This window comes from Takifugu flavidus, chromosome 15 (genome assembly GCF_003711565.1).
Source record: "Takifugu flavidus isolate HTHZ2018 chromosome 15, ASM371156v2, whole genome shotgun sequence".
NCBI classification, from domain to species: Eukaryota; Metazoa; Chordata; class Actinopteri; order Tetraodontiformes; family Tetraodontidae; genus Takifugu; species Takifugu flavidus.
Genome location: NC_079534.1, coordinates 14189404 through 14206795, shown reverse-complemented (window position 1 = coordinate 14206795; position 17392 = coordinate 14189404). Strand labels below are relative to the sequence as shown.

At 51.9% G+C, this 17392-nt stretch overlaps 1 long non-coding RNA gene across 1 annotated transcript; it reads right to left on the bottom strand.

Moving 5' to 3' along the window:
- Positions 1-10160: 10160 nt before the first annotated feature.
- Positions 10161-12474, bottom strand: LOC130538684 (uncharacterized). Its single transcript, XR_008953945.1, has 2 exons — positions 11831-12474; positions 10161-11739 (listed from the first exon to the last, which is right to left on the bottom strand). It is a non-coding gene; the product is annotated as an uncharacterized LOC130538684 (long non-coding RNA).
- Positions 12475-17392: the final 4918 nt, after the last annotated feature.

Sequence of the window (17392 nt, the reverse complement as noted above, 5' to 3'; positions counted from 1 at the left end):
GGGGGGATCAGCGAAAATTCTCTTCCCTCAAACCCACAATCAGTCCAAAACTCCCCTCATTCCCATCGTGATGGAGTCTGGCTAATGCTGACGGTCGCTGTAGCCGCTAGCATTAGCAGAGCTGAAGTAGGAAAAGGTACGTTGGATCGTATTTAAAATGATCTACCTACATGACCAATGTTTTCTCAGCTCCGCATTTCCCTCTTCGGAATAGCGGCGGACAACCGCACTTGGTGACCTTTCACTTCCTGGTTTTCCAGTTTGTCTGAAACATCGTCACGGTAACATTGTCGTTCGACTTCTGCCTCCGAATTATCAGGGTGAATGTTTCTCCCCATTGTTGGTGATGCGCGACGGAAAGTTTGACGCGGGAAAAAGTCGGCAGCGCTACGCCCGATTTTCCCGAGTGAGGTCGTCAAGTCTCCCATCGAACTTTAACCGTCGCCAGGAGTGTTTGTCGTAAATGTTCAACACGCTGCAATAAAATGCACCAAACGGTGGTTGAGGCTGGGCTTTAAAACAGCCTCGTTTTAATGAGATCTCCCACCAACAAACAGATGTGGCGAACCGGCATTCTGTGAAGGGAACATCTGGGGATAATTGGATGTTGTAGCTATTGTGGAGAACATGGTGCGGCTCCTTGTTTCTCAGCAAGGAGCCATTTTCATCTGCGCGCTAATAGCTTTGCAGCGCTTCGGCTGTGTTCCCGATCTGAAGGGGGTGTTCGGCTCGACTTCTCCAGCCTTCTGGGAAAGAAAAGAAAGTGTCACTCAACTTTTCGGGGGTTTTGATGGAAGCGGAAGTTTCGGTAGTTGCTGCTTCAGAGAAGTTCAAGGACAGCGATTAGCGTGCGCTAATTAGCTGTTTGGGGTTAGCTGTAACCACCCTTTGACCAAAAATTGAGCTCCAACATCTTAAAGTAATGTTTGGGTTTTTCACCGCAGCCCCCCCCCCTCGTTCAGCAGTAGTTTGGCCTCAAATACGGAACGTAACATCATCCGGCGGCTCCTCTGCTACAGACCAGACTGTAATTTTAGCTCCTGGTGCCCCCCCCAACCCCCCTCCCGCGCTCTCAGCAGAACTCCGTTGATCCACGTCTGAGTTTGTTTATTTTTTGAGCGTATGAAGGACGAGGAGACAACAGGAGAGAAAATGCATGTTGAAAATATGTGGGAATGGGAATAACGTGAGGTGAAAGTACTTTTCTAAAGACGAAGCTTTTATTGAGCGTTCAGAACAGGTCGGCCAGCTGCTCACGCTGGTTTGATGGGTTCATTTACTGCTTGACTAACTGTTCAAATGCGAGCGGCGTTCCGGCGGAGCCGATTTGAACCCGACACACTGACAGGAGCCTGGAGAGCCTCCAGCATCCCAGGAACCCGGCGCCCACAAACACTTCTGGGATTCCTATCCAGAGGCCAGTGAGCCCAGTCGGAGGAGGAAATGGCAAAAGCCGCACAAGCTAAATGTATCTGATCCAGGAGCAGCGTTCATGGGAGCGCTCGTGGAACTCCAGCCTGCCAATATTCTCCGGCTGGATCCTCTCCACAGCACCAACTCCCAGAGAATCGGACTGAATTAGCATTTTTATTTCACTTCACTCACGCTGAAACACAGCAGCTCGTTTGTTTGGAGGGAAAATGGGAATGATGACGCGTTCGAGGGGCGATTCCATGGTCACTGCCTCCGTCCAGGTCCTGCACCGGAGAAGAGAGGAGGAGAAACCGGAGGAAGAGAGGGAGGGATGATGGACGGATGGCGTGATGCTGCTTCACTCCACTTGTCCTCCATAGGTTCCGACCTCGCTGTGGGCGGAGCTGTCCCAACACAGCGTCCCGGGACCTCCGCTCCTCCTCGTGGGCCCAGTGTTGCCGACGTCACACACTAAAAACACACATCTGGGCTCTTTGGAACGTGTCCCAGTGACGCCACTTCCTGGCCAATCAGTGGCCACTTCCTGTGGAGGCAGGGTTAAACCCCTCCTAAGGTGAGCTGGTGACTCCAGGGAGCTCCGCCCCTCATCTGAAGTGCTGAACTCTTTATCCCTCTCAAAGTTATTAATTAAAACAAACTTTGTGGTGGAAGCAGTGGGTGGCTCTAATTATCTCCCTCCGATAATGACGCCCCTTAAAAAAATGCTGCCTCTCAAAATTGTTAATCTGGGTATTATTGGGGAAAGATGCGCGTCTCGGTGGAAAAGGGGAATTAGCTTTCAAACGCCTCCATTAGCGCTTCGCCGTGGAAATAAATTCCTCGGCCCAGAGAAAAAAGGAAACTTTTGCAACTCGGCTCTTTCTTTGTTTTCATAATAAATGATGGCGCCGCATTCGTACTGTAGCTGCTCGCCGGCCATAAATTGGTCAGAACGCAAATGAAAAGTACAGCAATTTTTACAGAAATGGGGCTGGTAATTGTTAACTCTGGAACATCTGACAGAACGCGCCATTATCCGTAAATTTAATGGTCAAAATGAAGCTAATCAACAGATTTGTTCTTCTTTTTTCCTTCCTTGACATAAAGCCGTTATGTTGCCGCTGTGCGTTAAAAGCCCCGATCATCATTTTCCTGTAATTTGAGGGGCAGGCGTGAGGAACTCAAAGTGCCTCTCTGACAGAAACAGCAAATAAGAAGCGTCATCAGCACAACCGCCGCCGCCGAGCGAAACAATGGCGAGTTTTAGCGAAGACGCTCATGGAGAGCGGACTTGTTCCTCCATCTGTTCTCTCTTACCGGTTAGAAACGTGGTTCAACTTGTTGCCAAGGACTAAAGAGCCATTTTCCTCTTTTATTGAGCTCCGATTTCAAGTCCAGCCTCTGCTGATGGAGCACGGCCGTGCTTTGGCTTTGCTACGTGCACACCTGGCGAGCATTAGCATCTGCATTCTGTACCAGATGATGCGCATGTAGGTGGAGAAACGGTTGCCTTGGTGGTGAACTTTGACCTTTATCATCATCGTCCTACATCTGCTCTTCCGAAAACATCACAAAGGCGTCTGACTCTCATCTGCCGTCGCTTGGCGGGAGTCGAGCCGCCGACGGGCAGCATGATGGGATGGTTAAGTGAAAGATCTGAGAGCGCGAGCGGAGGAACTGAAGCTGAAACCGCAGATCGAGCCAGAAAGTACAAAAGTGCTCAGAGCGGAACACGTGGAGCGGATTAAGATGCCTCTCCGGGGTTGTCAACAGGCTCCAGACGTTCCTCCAACAGCAGAGATCAACATAAATACAACTGTCCAATCACCTGCTACACAAACAAACAGGTCCTGACCGGTGCGTATCTAGTCTCTCTTCTACCTGCCCCCCCCCATCCTCCCCACCCAGCGTGTGAGCCTGGTCCTGCTCAAGGGTTCTTCCTGTTAAAAGGAGGGCTTCCCACCCACTGGTGCTGGTTGGAGGTCAAGTTTGTGTAAAGCAGAGAGACAATTTGGACTGTAGCAGATGCTGTTTAAATAAAGCTGGATTGAATTAAATAGTTTGGCTCTAAGATGAGCTAACCTGGTCAGGCTGAGCTAACCTGGTGAGGCTGAGTTAACCTGGTGAGGCTGAGATAACCTGGTCAGGCTGAGCTAACCTGGTGAGGCTGAGCTAACCTGGTGAGGCTGAGCTAACCTGGTCAGGCTGAGTTAACCTGGTGAGGCTGAGCTAACCTGGTGAGGCTGAGCTAACCTGGTGAGGCTGAGATAACCTGGTGAGGCTGAGATAACCTGGTCAGGCTGAGCTAACCTGGTGAGGCTGAGCTAACCTGGCCAGGCTGAGCTAACCTGGTCAGGCTGAGCTAACCTGGTCAGGCTGAGTTAACCTGGTGAGGCTGAGCTAACCAGGCTAGGCTGAGCTAACCTTGGTGAGGCTGAGCTAACCTGGCCAGGCTGAGCTAACCTGGTCAGGCTGAGCTAACCTGGCCAGGCTGAGCTAACCTGGTCAGGCTGAGCTAACCTGGTCAGGCTGAGTTAACCTGGCCAGGCTGAGCTAACCTGGTCAGGCTGAGCTAACCTGGCCAGGCTGAGCTAACCTGGTCAGGCTGAGCTAACTTGGTCAGGCTGAGCTAACCACGTTTCCACTGAGCTGAATGTCCGCCTTTGTCTGGTGAAGGTCGGCTCTTTTACCTGCTCTCAGGACATCCGGACATTTCTCGTCCTCTCTTATCTATTTCCGTTGCTACGCTAAGGGCTCCATAGCAGATACGGTGCTCCTGATGGCACACAGCTACGTTTTTATTGTGACGTTACAAACTGCTGCTATCAAATGTCAGCGCGTGCGAGCCAGAGCAGCCAGGCCCCCACGCCAGGCGTCACCACGGACACCTCCCGCACTTGTTGACACGTCTCTGATCTGTCCTCCGCGGTCCACAGGCTGGGGGATGATTGTGCTCGACAGCTGGGGAATAAGCGGTGGAAGATGGTGTCAGGAACCTCAGCTGGTGCCCAGAAAGGAACCATCACAGGCACAAAGGTTGGAGTTGACCTTTAATGAGCACAAAACTCTACGTGTCACAGTACGTGTCAGCCTGTGGAGAACGCCGTGGCGGCGCAGCAGTGCAGCGAGCGCCGCTACAATGAGCGTTCTTACTGACGCTGAATATTATTGAAGGTCAGGAACAAATCTGACTGTCGTTTCAGCAAACAGAGGCGCGTAGCATTAATTGTGCTAGTTAGCCGTCGCTAATTGTGACCACCTAGCTTGTTTAGGCAGCTGTCTGACCTGATGCAGGCAGGCGAGGCTGGTTTGGACGTGTTGGAGCGAATCTGCAGGTTGGATTCACCTAAATCGTGGCGACATCGTGGTAATAACACAGGTAATAACACAGGTAGCAACAGAGGATGCAGGATACGGTGCGGCGATCAGGTCAGAGCGGGTCAGAGCTCGAGGGAGTGGCGAGGGGAGACTCCTGGGAAGAGCGGGAAACACAACAGGTCAGTGGTGCTCAGAGCGTGAGGAGAACATGTGGGGGTGGGGGTGGGGGGCGCTGAGGTGAGACATTTTTAAACATTCCGCTCTCCCAGGCTGCGGTGCCGCTGTGTCCAAAGGCTTCCACCCTCTTCCCAGTTGGAAAACGTCCGGCGCTCCCTGTAACCTTTGCTGTTTGGCGGTCAGGTTCTGGGTCTCAGTGAAGCACCTGGAGACCATCCCAAATAAGATAATAACAACAACAAAACCCCTCCAAACGAACGCAACGGCCCAGAATTCCATGAGAAGTGGAGTCCATCTGAATCATTGGGCCCCGTCTGTGCCCTGACTCCGAAATGACTGTTTGTTTATCAGTCTGCACAGAGGCTAAGTGGTCACTGGAGAGGCGTGCGAACATCACGGGGGGGGGGGGGGGGGGGGGGGGGGGGGGGGCGGAGGACTTAGAAATGCCAACTTTTAATGAGCTCAAGCAAACTTCTTGTTAATTCCAGGTATAAACAACCCCCCCCCCAAAAAAAACCCCACGCTTCCGCAGCTACTTTGAATTCAGCAGACTAGAGGATCACTGAAAAGACCCATTTACATAAAGAATGTCTGCATCAATGTCCTGAGACGCAGGGAGGAGGAGCAGGAGGAGGAGGAGGAGCAGGAGGAGGAAGAGGAGCAGGAGGAGGAAGAGGAGGAGGAGCAGGAGGAAGAGGAGGAGGAAGAGGAGGAGGAGCAGCAGGAGGAGGAGCAGCAGGATGAGGAGCAGCAGGAGGAGGAGCAGCAGGATGAGGAGCAGGAGGAGGAGGAACAGGAGCAGGCATGGGCTTCAGACGCCACCATTTTACTCCTGACATCATACAACAGAGCCGGGTCAAGGCCTGTTGGGGGGTCCCAAACCCCCTTTTGTCGGCCATCTTTTGTGTCATGTGACACATTTTAAGGGTCAGCTGAGAGTTTCCAGGCAGAGTTCATGGGCTCGACCCCCGACTGAGGATCCGAGCAGCCGGTTCTGGATAAAAAAGATGGCATCCCGATGACATTGCCCCCGCCGTGAAGGTCAATGACTGGTGCGTTCTGCTGCCCTGGGAGCACGTCGGAGCTTATTTATGAGCATCATGAGCAGCGTGCTGGAGAAAACCTTTAAACGCGTTAAACGGGGGAAAAATATCACAATTTGTCTATCTAATTTCCACCTAAGAGACTCTTTAAAGCGTCGCCACTGATGTAAATGAACGTTATTATTCTCCCAGTGGCTTTCCGGAACATTGCTATAATTACCATAATTATATACTGGGGGGGGGGGGGGGGGGGGTTGGTATACACATTTTTTCTCCAGACACACTAACTGTTTTGCAAACTTTGCTCCCCTGGAGAGCTATTTCAGTGTCTATGCTTTTAAAACATGCAGTCGGGGGGGGGGCTCGAGAAGAGTGCCAGCTGTAACTGGGTCAGACTACCCAGCCCGGTTCAGTCGGCGGTACGTGAGACACCGCAGGGAGCGCTCCTCATCCACGGGCGTAGGGAGGAGATGGGTTTTAAAATCTCTGCTTCTGCAGGTTTGGCATGGATGATAAGAACCCCCCCCCCCAGCAGGACAGCTGAGCCGGGAACCATCGCGGGTTTGAAATGTTCCCACAACAGCTGGTGCTCTCTCACAGCTCCGAGGCGGGTCTGGATCTGTTCCTGACACGAACCCACAGAGGGGGGGAGACCTTTTACCCAGCCCATCGAGCCGTGTCCTGCTGCTACCTGCTGCTACCTGCCGCCTCTGGGGAGGAGCCTGCAGATCAGCGCCGTTTAATCAAAGCGAGACTCCGGAACCAGAGCTCGCTCCGCGGCCGACTGTCCACATTGTGCTGCGGCACGGTCCCCCACTTCCTGTTGTCTGGTCCCCACTTCCTGGTGCGCCGCTTCACTTCAGCCGGTTTGAACGAAATAACAATGATTTTTATCTTGTTTTATTTGATCTCCTCCACCAACACTCGGTGATTAAAGTAATTGTTCAGCTTTGCGGTGGAACTCTCTCCCTCTTCTGTTGCCAGGGAACCGGGTGTGTTGTTCAAAAGCAGAGTTAAATCTTGAGCTCAGAGTTGTGATGCTTAAATGTATAATAGGTAGTAAATGTAATAGATTACTGCTCCCTTCATAGCTACTGTAGCCAGGTCAGGATTGAAGTCTTATTTGACATCAATGTAAACAAAAGTACACAATTTTTTGAGCTACAGCAACCGTACGTTCAAAAACGAGCCACGTTAATCAGTCTCTCTGGTCCTGACTCTGCTTCGAGCCACATTTTCAGGTCTTCTGCTGGATTAGTTGACCTCCAACAGGCCTTTCCATCCCCTGACCGCCACACCCTCCTCAGCTCGGGCCACAGGCGGATTGAATGGGCTCCACGACAGGAAGTCGTCTGGGAGACACTCGGCTAAACTGTCCACTTCACACCTGAGATGGTCTTTTATATTTAAGAGGGACGCATCGATCCTCAGGACACCTGGGAGAGGCACAGAATCAGCCTTTAACCAGATATGGCTTCAGAGTGGGGGGGGGGAGTGACAAGAGCATCCGCGTCCTCTCGTGATGGTTCTGGAATCCTTCATTTACAATAAAAATGACGTTCAGGAACGTTTATCAGTGTCAATAACGCAAGGACTGAAGTTCAGCCCATCTGTGCTCGATATTTCTGACCAGGACATCGTTTTTGTTGAGGTTCTGGAAGTTTCCGCATGTCCAAGGAGCTTTCGAAAAGCTTCTTTTATGACTTTTTACAGAACACAAAGAGGCCTTCACAATTTCCCTCTGAATAACAGCGCCGAGAGAAAAGAAATGCTGCTCTTTGAATTATGGAACATTTTTCTCTCTTAAAAAAAGTCCAAATCCTTGAGAAGAAGCCAGAACACAGCAGAAGGTGCTGTTAGTTCAAAGGCAGCAATCATCGGGTCAAATCAACGGAATTTCTGTTCATAATTAGCGTTGGATTTACGGAAACACAACGTTTCATTAGTGAATATAGTTCCACCAATAGTTGCTCCAAATAAACGCTTTAATTTAGTGTTTGGAATATTCTACATAATTATTTGAGACTTTCAGATGTTCTATTCTAACCTGGCTTTGATACCCAGATGAGAAAGCACTGAGCTATAGACGAAATTATCAAAAAGGAATAAATTAATAAGCCCAATTCTGTGCCACAACCAGCTCTCCTCTGATGGTGTCCTCATTTTTGGACTCTTTAAAACCCTCTGCTAGGAGTTTCCATCCCATTCTCTCCGGCAGCTCTCTGGTCTCGGAACAGCCGACAGTCTCCAGCTGAAGTGAAATTCTCCCTCACAAAGCCGGATCGGAGGAACCGTACACAGGGAACTGGGTTCCCATCAAAGTCGCAGCTGGCGAGCCAAGAACAAAGAAGGAACTCTGTCGCCACGGTCACTGCCAGATGGATTCGAGGTCCTAGGTACAAGCTAAGCTACGTTGGGTGGCTTCAGCTCCAGAATATGTGTGTTTGTGGGGACCCACGTGAAGAGTGTTCATTATTATTACTGTTAAAGGGTGTTTAAATGTAAAAAAAAAAGCACTGTTCTGTCCCATCCTGTCACATTTACAGAGCTTCTGATGAGTGAGATCTTTCTTTGATGATGGACTTTTCAGGTTTTAAAGCTGTGACACTGGACAAAAGGAGCGTTTCAGCACATTCAGCCTCAGGTGGAGGCTACAGGTCCAGAAAGGTGTCCCACAAGGTGCCCTCCCCGGCCCGAGCTGAATAAATAACCCTGACTATTCCTCACTCAACCTTTCCTTTCCTTGGCCCCGACAGGGTCGTTTATTACTCGGCGCCCACTCCTGCGAACTACTAATGCTGCAGTTTGTTGCAGAGCGGCAGCAGCTTTGAGAAGGAAAAAAAAGAAATCACCTCGGAAAAAATAGGTGGAAATGGCGAGGGAACATTTGACGGGGACATTTCCAGCAAGCTTTAATCAAACACAATCACTTGGAAATCGGCCTCTGCTTCCCCTTCATCCCACCCATGGTTGGGGGGGTGTCAGCATCCGTAAAACCACCTCTTCCATCCATTGTTCCATTTGTCTTCCTGTTCTTATCTCGCTCAATCGCCCCCCCCCCCAGGAGAACACAAGGTTGAATAAATAATCTGGATCTTATTTTAAGGAGCTGATGAAATCAATAAACCTCCTAACAATCATTCCCGTCTCACTACAATTAGCCCGGCTCGTTTCCTTCCCTTTGGCCCCTCCCCCACCCCCCAGCGCTTCCCCACATGTAGAAAACGTCCCCGTTCTCAGGGACTAATTGCTCAAATTTCAATCTCACCCAGTGACTGATGAGCAGAAATTACATGTCTAATGGAATGTAAGAGTTTTGCAAATTGAAAAAAATTAAAGACACTCTTCTAATCTGGATGCTGGCTCAAATTAGATTTTAATTTGGTCCACAGGCGAACATAATGAAGTGCACTAAACCTTCGCTGGCACCTCTCCTAACTGCCTGTGGCTTTTTTAGATTATATGCCGGTTGTTGCAGGAGTCACCCCCCCCCCCCCCCGATTTGAACGTAGACTTAACGCACCGACAGCTGGAGAAAAAATAAAATCCGTCTCTCCACTTTGTTCTTTTGCCCTTCCAAACATCAGGGTGCAGTCACATGACACATCCCTCGCTGCTGAAAACAAACATGCCAAGCTAGCAGAATTCCCTCCCGTGGGAGCGCTGCCATGCTGCCGTCTTTACCTAAACGTGCTTCATGGAAGCTTCACCATGATTCGCGTGAGCTTCCTGCTGCACAGGCGGGGTTGCGCAACATCCCCATCCACTCCACGGATGGGAATTATCTCGCTCGCGTCGCGGCCCCGCGAGGCTCAGGGTGCTCTTCAGTAACCACAAGCTCAACACTGAAACGTTCCCGAAGTCGCCTCAAATTGTTTTGACGGTTGTTGCACTAGCATTCGAGTGCTAAGCGTGAAAACATCCCAGGGCAGGCGAGAGCACTTGTTTTCAAAAGCGGCTTATTACGAGCTGGATTTTAAACACCGAGTAGCTGCTGTGTTACTTAAATACAGAAGTCCTATTATGGATGTAATGACCTTGGTCGGCTAACCGAAGCACTTGATGTGGGAACGGCGGTCACGTTACCACAGTTACCAACATTTTGACGGAAAAAAATCTGTATTGATGGTGTCTGCCGGAGCTCTTTAGAGTCCCAATGTTAGGAACGGTTGTCTCAGGACCCAGAAATAGGCAACAATCAGTGGGGAATAGTGTCAAACGAAAGGTGTCTTTACTTGAATTAACAAGCGAACAAGGTTCTGTTAGGTTGTTCGATGGCGTGGAGACCTCGACTGAGTCACAAACAAAGTTAACCAGGGAAAACGCTCTCAAACCGATGGAGCACAGGAGTCAGGACGCTAGCAGACGGGCGCTCGGTCCCTAAATGGAAGGGTTGATGGAAGATTGACAGCAGGTGCGTCTGCCTGCGGCGCCAGCTGTGGGCGATGACGAGCGGCTCCTCCACGCCCCCTGCAGGAAGAAACCAGCAACAAACGTCCCAGAACCTTGGAACCCAACACCCAATTGACAAAGCTCCCTCACACAGGCGCAAGTTCAGGTTCAGACTCAATGTGACTGTTTATCCTCCCTTTGTTTCTTGATAAGCCACGTTTTCTCGTTGTCCCTGAAGGCAACACTGGAGTCGCTGGGTAGAAAAGAGGCTGGAAACGCACGTGTGTGTGCCTGTGTGTGTGTGTGTGTGTGTGTGGTTCTTATGGCCAAGAGCGTAAAGATGGACGTTTTCTACAGTACAGACACTCTCAGTCTGGCGCAGCACAAACAGTCATCACAAAGACTGCGGAGTGGACAGAAGACAGTCATTGACCCCCCCACAAGGAGGTTAATTCACAGATTATTGCTGAACGGGCCGGCTGTTCAGAGAAAAACGAGCCACAAAAGGAAGCCGAAAGGGGCTTCTCCGGGATTGGACCGAGTGTTTGCTCACACGGGGGTCAAACCCTGTCTGTCCCCCTCCAGAGACGCAGGATCTGAGGTGTTGGACGTCCACAGTGAAGCTCCCGGCATCGCGTTCTGAGAGAAATGGACCCTTTCCTGCCGAGCTTCTACGCCGGAGGGGGTTGATTTTCCTTCCTTTTCCACAAGCGCTACCGTCACGAGCGGCGGATCGAGCTCGAGCGCTAACAAAAGAGGTCCGGGAGGACGGCGCCCGAGATTTCACAGCTGATTGCTATTTAAAGTCAATGCCAATTTACGAGGTGTCGGGTTTGCCAGCCTCCTCCCCTGTGCGTGCACGTGGTGACAGTCGTTCTCGGCGCCGGGGAAGGTGACAAGCACAGAAGCCGCTGATGTTCAGTAATTCTCCCTTTGTGGTGACACGCTCATAATTAATCTGCTCGTGCTTTGGATTAAACCGTCTCCCCGCTGTCAGACGGTGGCGATAAACAGCCCCGGAAACACCTCCTGCTGCGTCTGGCTGCTGTCATCACAGACGCCTCCTCCACTTTTCCAAACCACCAAGTTTCAAGCTTTCGCCGTTGCTCTTTTCTTCCCACGGGGTCGTCCGAGTACGACTCAGGAAGTGCGATTGGCTCCAGATGGGGCCCAAATCGGAGGTTTCCAGTCAGTTCCTGACCAGCTCGGGAGGGACTATACACCCTGGGCAGGGCACCACAGATCAGCCACACACCTCAGAGACCATTTAGAGACTCCAGTCAGGCTGATGGGCATTTTTATGGACTGTGGGAGGAAACTGGAGAACCTGGAGAGGCCTCCATGGGCACGAGGACACACGCTTTAGGTGAGGTGTCTCTCAACTTCACCCCGTGGCCTGAAAACACAAACAAAACAGGTGAATACAAGTTAGCATTTGAACATCAGTGTAACAAAAACGGCTAAGCAGCATAAAAATGGTGAAAAACCTGTTTTTTGCCGCTCTCAGAGGACTGGACAATTTAGAGATGCCATTTGTAGGTGGATTCAGCTTGACGTCCATGGCTTTTAGCAGGAGCTCTGGGATAGCCAGTTAGCGCCACGCCAAAGGTCGCCGCTTGCCTGTTGAATTGTGATTTACTGGGCTGAATAAGCCTGCTGAAAAGGGCTTAGACAGAGGAGAAATGTCCTCAGGACGGGTCTGTGCAGGTTCATTCAGCCTGGCCTTCCTCACAAAGCTTTGATTCGCTCTCATTCACTCTGTTAAAATCACTCTTTTGGCTAACGAAGGCTGTAGGTTTCAGTGTGGTCGTGTTCAGCATTTAAAACCAGAGACTAAATCGTCCTCAGCTCGAATAATTAGAGGTGCATGTTGAACAGAACCCGGAGCAGCACCGCCAAGCCTGCTCTCTGTGGGGGAGGGGGGCGGTTCTGACCGGAGGAATGTTATCTCACACTCCTCCATCTGAGCCCAGCTGAGTGTCTATAATCCCTCCACGGGTGAAATAAAAGACGAGATACGGCTACGGGTGCTAAAAATAAACAGAAACGGCCCCACTTACGGGAAACGAGTGGGTCAGAGCTGCAGAGAGCTTCAGGAGGTCAACCTAATGACTCAGAGGTCACAGAACTGAGGGCCGTGTGTGTGTGTGTGTGGTGTGTGTGTGTGTGTGTGTGTGTGTGTGTGTGTGTGTGTGTGTGAGGGAGACAGAGAGAGGTGATCTTGTGGGTTCTGGAGATGCTCGAGGGTTCCAGTCACACCAGAGGATCTGGAGAGCTCTTGAAACAGCCTGGACCGACCTTCGACCCGGGCCGACCTTTGACCTGGGCCGATCCGTGAATCAGCGCTCTAAAAACAATATTCAGTGCCTGCTGTGTCCACCTCTGGCTCTTTAGAACCACCGGGGCCGGAGCTCCAGCGATGGTGTCGCTATGGCGCCGCTTCCCTTCGGGATCATGACACTTTATGTCCGCAAACACATTATTTCCGCAGCAATAACGATTCCTTCGAAACTTCCCGTTAGCGATAAGCTAAAAGCTCGCGCTAGGACAGGGAGGTCCGACCTTTGATCCGCATTTTCCCGCTCCTCTACCCATCATCTCAATGAGGTCATTGTCGTTACAAACCGGTTACACACACACACACACACACACACACACACACGCTAAAATTGTGCTTCCACTTTGGCTGAGACAGATTCCTAATGTGGGCTCTAAGGCGAGACTTTCTTTCCTTGATTTAGCAACGCGGCCGGTTTGGCCAATTAACCCGCAGCGCCGCCGCCCGCCTGCACAATTTCCCCAGAACATTGAGGAGCCGCAGCCTCTCTCAGAGATACCGCGTCCGTGGAATGAATGCCGGCCCGCCTCTAAACTAGGTGGTCGGGGGACAAAAGAAGAAATGCATTTACATTTAGCAACACAGAAAGAGCGGCGCGTGTTGCACGGAGGATTACCTGCAATAAACGAGAGCCCGGGCGGGAGAGGGGAGATAAACGTGCGGGTAAAAATAGAGGAACGCGCCAACGCTGCAGATTTGTTGTGTGAAATAGGCGAGCATTATCTGGACGGCCAGGAGTGGGAGGAATGCTAAGGTGTTGGTCCTGGTGTGTAATTAACAGATAAACCTGGTCATTTCGTGCGTGCGCAGTGTCACACACTCACCACGCTGGAATCGATCGCCGAGACGTTCCCGCGCACCTCCCCGCTCACCGGACTTCTGACACCGCGCATCCATCACAACACCCTCCCTCCGCCATATTTATAGAATTTTAATTAGCTCTGAGCTCAAGCCAACATCATTAGCTGGGGTTTTTTTGTTGTTTTTTTTGCTTTTTTTTCCTTCAGCAACCCAGCGTTCGCGGTAATATCGGCGTTCTCGGAGGAAAGCCGAGGGTACTTACATCAAGGACGCGGTGGAGAGGGAGAGAGCGTGCAGGACAAAGAGGTTGGTGGTTTTAAAATGACAATGAAAAATGGACACAGCGGAAAGGAAACACAGCACAACATGGGCAATTTAGGCAGTAATGTCACCTTGGAATAATATCAGCATGATTAAATGGAGTAATGTTGGTTTAATGTCGCCAACGCGCAACACAAGACAGAACGCTCCATTTTCCCGTGCAGGTGCAGGCCTGCATTTGAAGTGCTCCCCGTTAGCTTTAGCACCGCGAATGCTTTTAAATGCTAGCGCACGATGATGCACAGGAAATGAGGATGATGCGAGGGAACAATGAGGAGGAAGAAGTGAACCTAGAACAGCTATTAGGCACCAACCCGGAGATTAATGCGCCTCCATCGGAGCTCTGACCTGCAACAGTAGCTAGCTCGTAGCTCAAACACGTAAACGCTGATGAATGTTTGCGTCCTGTTGTTCATCTAAAACTGTCCCGGCTGTGAGACGGAGGTGGCGTCAGCACCCGGAGCGGAGCGTTCCGTCACTGTCAGGCCCATCGCTAATGTGTCCATATTCATGAGTCGCGAATCATTACTCCCGGTCAGTCCTGTCTATAAGGGCTGATTATATACAGCGCCGCTCACTTTGACGACGTGCTGTTGTTTTCTTGGTCAATTAAATCCCCGTATTATCAGAGCAGCACCTAAAAGTCCTGCTGCGTCGCTACGTAGCCGCAATATCAAAAATAGCTGCATAAAAACGGCTCGGAGGGAAATCTGAACATTTGTGCGCAGGCAGCGGTGAAGACGGCCACCAGGTGTTAGCCAGGCCCAGCAGTGCTCGTACAGGTCACACTGTTGCCCAACACTTAACAGTGACCTAATGGGCCCCCGGGGAGGCGGGGGGGGGGCGTTCTGTACTGTTCTGGACACTCCGGTTGAGTCACGGAGTGGCGGCGCCACCGTGGCCCAGGGAGGTGCTGCTGTGACTGATACTGTTAAGAGAAGCAATTAGGCCCCCAAGAAATGAAAGAAAAGATCCAATCGGAACCCTTTTCCTTTGGCGGCTGTGAGCAACAGGGTGAAGGACACGGCCGAGTTCTCCGACACCTTTAACGAGTCCAGACGCAGCAGAACTGTTTCAGAACCGGCCAATAATCGTTCGTTCCTCTGAGACGTTTGCAGCGCTGCGGCGGCTCCTTCAGGCTAATATCGAGAAGGTAGACGCTCCGTCTGTGGTCTCAGTTTCTTCAGCTTCCCTCATTCAGAACCAGGAACAGAACCGGCCCGGTGTCCAGAACATAACACTTCATATGGATTAGGTTCGACTTTGTTGGATAAACGATCCAAAACGTGAGATTTGGAAGCGTCTAAAGCTCGTAGCAGGTGTTGGGTCCGTTCGCCGCCTGGACCAGAACATGGCTGCACCCAGAACACGCGGAGGCGCCGGCGGTCCGATTGTCGCATCCCAGTGGGCGGATATGTGTCTGCAGGTGTGCAAATACAACAAAACGCCGACCCGGAGTTCAGGCTGGAACATCTGTCCCTGTTCTGCAGCTCCCCGGAACACGGCTGGATCAAAGGAGGCGGGCCGCCTCGCGGGTTTCCCAGAACTGAACCGCTTTCATTCAACGCCGCATGGGTGTTTGAGTTGTTTTTGTCTGAGGTTCCGATGCTCCGGGTCTCCGTTGGACCTTCATTCGCTGGGAAAGTTGGATGCACTTCCTGTAAGGAAATCAATTCCTCGCAGCCGCGGATTCATTAGCACCGTCCATGGAAGCGGCTCTAAATCAGGGAGTGGAGACCAGAGTGAGTTATGGGGGGGGGCAACGGGAGGGGGGGGGGCGACGGGAGGGGGGGGTGACCCATAACAAATGTTATCGCAGGAGCCGTCGTCTGTGGCGGCAGAACCAGCCGGTAATTAATCTGGAGCAGGAGTCTGATCTGGGAGGGACTGGCCATCACCCCCCCCCTCCAAAAAGGTCAAACTCTGGTGTTGGTCATTCCTCGGGGGGGGGGGCCGCCGGTCAATACCAGTTAAATGGCTGTGCACATATGAAATGAGTCAGTGCGATATGATCGGATCAGCGTGTGTGTGTGTGTGTGTGTGTGTGTGTGTGTGTGTGTGTGGGTGTGTGTGTGTGTGTGTGTGTGGGGGGGGGGGGGGGGGGGGGGGGAGGAGGGTCTTGATTGCCAGCAGAAATCATTTCCAGCATTGATTCCACTTGGAATACGTGATAATGAGGCTTTGATCTGACCTCGGGGGGGAGCGTAAAGGTCAGAGGGACAGAACCGCTGCCGGACCCGCCATCGATCCCCCCCCCCCTTCCCCATCACCACCCCCCCCCCCCCCACCTGCCACTCACACTGGACGGAGCGGCTCCCCAGATCCCCATCAACGTGGGAGGGGAAAGAACCTGGAATGTTCCTGTGAAAAGTGGCGGCGGCGGTGGCGCCGCGGCGCCGTAGTTCCCTCTCACGCTGTGACATCATCGACCACGACGCGGAGGCGGCCGGTGGCGGCGTTCCCTCAGCACCTGACCCACATTCCTCTGACTTTTTTTTGAGCCTTATTGCCGACAAACGTGCTCCGATTTTCCAGGTTTCCGCGTTGGTCTGTGACGAACACTGCTCCATTCCGTCTGGAACGCCGTCTCTCGCCGTCTCGCCGCTGCCGGGCCTCATTTCTGTATCGATCTTTGGATTTTCCAGCTAAATCGGGCTGACATGATCTCTATCTCGGAGCTGCCAATTGCCGGTAATTCAAGGCAGGAGGAGAACCGGCACCACAGCCGCGTTTTGATCCAATCCGTCCAAATTAGGAGCAACGTCGAGCTCTTTAAGTCTGACGTGTTGGCGCCGCGTTCGCCCTCGCTGGGTGGCGAGGATGCTAACGGGACCGCCGCGATCCGGGCCTGTTGGCGTAGCCTCAGCGTTCCTTAAGGAAAAGCCTCTCCTGAGCTCAGAACACGGGAGGGATCGTGGCGTTGGAGGCGTCGCCCCGGCAACTTTGGTTAAAGTAAACAAGGCTCCCAAAGACCGGAGCTCCACTCTGGATCCATGTTCACGGATAATGAAGCCGCATCCGTCGGGGGGCTGCTGTACATCCATTTATTTCCATATTTGTCCGGCTTTTAGGAAAACAAACTCCGAGCGTGTTGTTAGCATCAGGACATCAAAATGCTGCTGCTTGAGACCCGGCGGGTTTATTCTCCCGCTCCTCCTGGCAGGCTAAGGCTTCCTCCGGGCTAAGGAAGCTTTCCCAGCATCTTCCTGGATGCGGTTGGATGAGTGACGGCCTCCGTTCTCGCTCCGTCATGTTGTCACGACGACAGTGTCATCGGATTCCCTCCAGCTAGACGTGTGGTCGTCTCATTAAACCTTCTCACAAAGCCGCTTTGCCACAAGAGGCTTGATTGTAGTTTGACGTTACGGGGAAACAAGACTTCTCGTTTTCTTTGACGGGAGGCTTCCGACGGGAGCGTCGGAAAACCCGGAGCGCCGGCCTGCTGCTGCCATAGCAACCATGTGACCGCTGGTTTTACCATCTCCCCATGGTGACACACGTGTAGTCGACCTTCGTTAGCTTCACGCTCACATCCCGGAGCCACGAAAACTCAACTTCCTGGTGTTGGGATCAGGTGACAGTCATGTGA